Source organism: Equus asinus, chromosome 17 (assembly GCF_041296235.1).
Source record: "Equus asinus isolate D_3611 breed Donkey chromosome 17, EquAss-T2T_v2, whole genome shotgun sequence".
Taxonomy (NCBI): domain Eukaryota; kingdom Metazoa; phylum Chordata; class Mammalia; order Perissodactyla; family Equidae; genus Equus; species Equus asinus.
The window spans coordinates 20705413-20709462 of NC_091806.1; positions in this window are offsets into that span (position 1 = coordinate 20705413).

Below are 4050 nucleotides of genomic sequence, written 5' to 3' on the forward strand. Positions count from 1 at the left end.
AGAAAAAGAAAATTGGCAACAGGTGTTAGCTCAGGTGCCAATCTTTAAAAAAAGAACAAGGCAAGTGGCTATACTCACCTTTCAAGAAAATGTGCAGGTTAAATGAAATAAGAAAAGTGAAAATCTGTATGAATGATAAGATTAAAGAACAAGAATAATGTATAAGCTAGGATTGCTGTATCCAATTAAATGCATATATTTAACAAAGCCCATAGTAATATAGGAGCATAGAAGACAGAGGCAGATGTCCAAATTACCTGGAAAAAAGCGGGAAGACTTCTAGCATCAAATATAATTTGAACTGGTTAAAATTTCAACAGGTAAAAGTAAAAATTAGGGATTAAGGAAGCGAAAATAGGATGCTCACTACTGTGATGTCCCCAAAATCAGAGAGGTAGGATGGTCCAGGAGTGGTAGGAAATAATAGGTAAATTGAATGATAAAACCCCAGGTATGGTTGATGTGAATGTAATGCATACATCTTGTCAAGTGCTGCTTTTCTGTCTTGATGTCCCCAAATCTTCTCTTTCCTTATTAAAAATAAAATAAAATGGAATTACATGGCCTGGCTTTCATGGTTGTAAGTTATCTGCCTACAAATGTATCTTTTACAACTTTTTGATTTGATGGGACTACTTTTTATGGAGATCATCTCTGTTCACCTGAAGCAATGCATGCTTCTCCCCTTATGATTTTTTACTCGCTCTTCTCACCTAACTTCTCTCTTCACAGCAAAATGTTCCCTCCCTTTTGTCTTCATCCCCATATGAACTTAGTGGATTGAAACTAAGTAATCGTTAATTCATTTTCTCTTTTATAGTTGTCAGAGATAATTGGAACTGCCAATCAGATCTTATGTAGTTTTTATATCATCTCTAGTTTATCACACTGAAGTAATATTATTTTAGCTGGATTGCAAAGAAACAAAGTTTTATTTAGATGTGTATATTTATTAGAGGTAAATGGACAATTTAAGTTACTAATATTGAAATATTGATTTAGTTAGGGAAACCCAGTATAAGCTTATTGAATACTTGAGTTTCAGAGAACCCTGTTGGAAACTACAGTTTAACACAATTAAAGCGTAACTCCACTTCTTTCTCATTTTTTAATCTTCACTAGCCAATCAATTCATTCTCTAGGGAACTTTTTTACTGTTGAAATCAAAATTCATTTGGTATTATCACATACAACTGTGTGTCATTCTTACGTAATTAATTATCATATCTAGAAGTATGTTATCCCTCTAACTTGAATAAAAAGAAGTTGAAGACGCCTTTCCATGATACACTGTAGTGACTGCAGATGAGTAGGTTCTTAGTAAATATATAATGATTTGACATTGATTCATTGATTCATTGAAGGATTGGTGATTGATCAGAAAGAGGAGGAATATCCCCAAACACATACTGAAATAAATTCTAGACCATTTCTCATTAATATTAAAAGACACAGGAACATTATAAGACAGAAGAAAGATGATAACTCCCAAATTGAAGTAATAAACTAAACTAGAAAGGGGAGAAAAATTGATAGATTTGACTGTAAAAAATTAAAAATAAATACCAAAAGAGCTCAAAACTTAAAGATATCAAAAAATTAACTGACAAAAGATATGCATAATTGAAAACAGATGAAATATAAGAAGTAAAACTATACAAAATATTACACTTTACCATTAAATCAAAGAAATATATAACATAATTTTAAGTCTATTAACCAAGCAAATAAGATAATGCCCCAAGTTAGTTTTTTATTAGAAATTTGTGCCTTATTGCTATTATTTTAGAAACAATGGGAAATGATTCAATTTGTGCATAAAAAGGGATATTTAACCAGACATATATATATGTATAACCCTGAAAAACCTGAAAGAATGAGGAAAGAACTAACAGTTACTTCTGCAGTGTGGGATTGGTTAATTATAAATTTTTGAAGGATGGTTTTTTCACCTTGCAATCTACTTTTAACTTTGGATATTTTTATGCAAATATATTCACTCTATAATTAAAATGTGTCTAATAAATATTGAAACAATCAAATTAAAGGCTATAAAAACCTTGAAAATATTCATATTTTATGGCCACAATCTCCTAGAAATTTATTTTGATGAAATTATTAAAAATAAACAACAAGATATAAATGAGAAGAGCTTTCTTCAAAAGTTTGTATTAGGGTGAAAATTTGGAAACAAGTTAAATAAGAATAAATTATAAGATTTATATTATGAGATTGTGATGTGTTAATTTACAGTTACTAAAATGGGTAACTGTGTTATGGATACTCTTTAATTACATGGACAAAGGCTTTTAACAATCAAAAATGAAAATCAGAAAGTATAATAATATTACACGATGGTTGAAATTATATAGATATGTCTGTATAGAAATAAAGAATAGAGTAGAACAATGGGAAATATTTTTATGTTGCAAGTCTGAAATAATTTTTTTAAATTATGTTTTAAGAGTAATAAAAATTGCAAGAATACAAACCTCTGGACATTAGTGGTATGAGAATCATATGTGAGTAAAGATTATTCAGGTTATAGAAATATAACAAGCAGCACATAAATTTGGATCCAGAGGGTGTGAAACTTGATGCCATGCATCTAACATGAGTAATAGATTATTTCAAATATATAGTAATTTTCCTCAATAATGCCGAACTCAGTGATTTACCCAAATGTCTTATGTGCCCTGACTGACAATGAAGATAAAATTATGGCGACCATGAGCCTAAAATTGGAGAAATAATTTCTTCTTAAAGCACAATCAAACCAAGATACTTAAGAGGTCAGGAATAATGGGTACAAATTGGTGTCCAAATCAAAAAACTGTGTTTTCTTAGTAGAGAGTCTCCAAATATATTATTTTAAAATTATATAGGGATATTATTTTTCAGTAATTAAGATGTATATACATTTTGCACACACATATCATAAACATATACTTCGTGAAGTGTCTATTAACTCTAATTTTCATATGACAAAAAAGCTTCAAGACGTTCATGATTTGATCAAGATCATACGGCAAAGTCATTAATTCTCAGACAATGGGAGAGGGCACAATCACTTGAAAGCTTTTTATTTTCCTCAAAAAATCTTGGTCCACACAGGAAGACCTTGAATCAATACTCATAGTTAAAGCATGGATATCATCACCAAAAAAAGTTTCCCAAGTGATTATAGTGCAAGAAACACTTTGAGGCCCACAGAGTTATGTGTTAATGGAATTAGAGCTACACACTTGGAATTCAGAGTCCGAGTCCACTGCTATTGCCAAGTCAACATTTTCCCAATTTTCTTTGCAGATGAACCATTTCTCACCTGTGTCCTTTCTACATTCACTGTAGCTGTGGAGCTGAATAGCAGGATGAAGGAGTTCATTCTGCTTGGGTTAACACAAGATGTTCTAAAGGAGAAAATAGTATTTGTGGTCTTCCTGTTTCTATACCTCCCAACCCTGTTGGCGAATTTGCTTATTGTGATGACCATAAGATATAGCCGGATGCTTGGGAGCCCCATGTACTTTTTCCTTTTCTACTTATCCTCTAGTGATCCCTGCTCCTCAACAACCACTGTGCCTAAGTTGCTTATAGATTCTGTATCTGAGAAGAAAATCATCTCCTACGATAAGTGCCTGACCCAGATCTTTGCAGTTCACTTCTTTGTGTGCATGGAGATCTTGGTGCTCATGCTCAGGTCTTTTGATTGCTATGTGGCCACTTGTAAGCCCCTGCAGTACTCGACTATCATGAGCCAGCATGTCTGTGGTGCATTGGCGAAACCGGCAGGGTTGGGGTCTTGTATCCATTCCTTAGGACAGAGTCTCTTGGTTTTGAAATTAACCTTCTGTGGCCCCCAATGTTATCTAGCAATATTTCTGTGATATGCAACCTTTGTTGAAACTTGCCTGCATGGATACTTATGTCATGGTGTTTAACAGTGGGGCTATATGCACGGTGAGTTTCATAATCCTGCTTATCTCCTACATTTGTATCTTACATTCTCTGAGTAACCACAGTGAAGAAGGAATGCCCTCTCCACTTGCA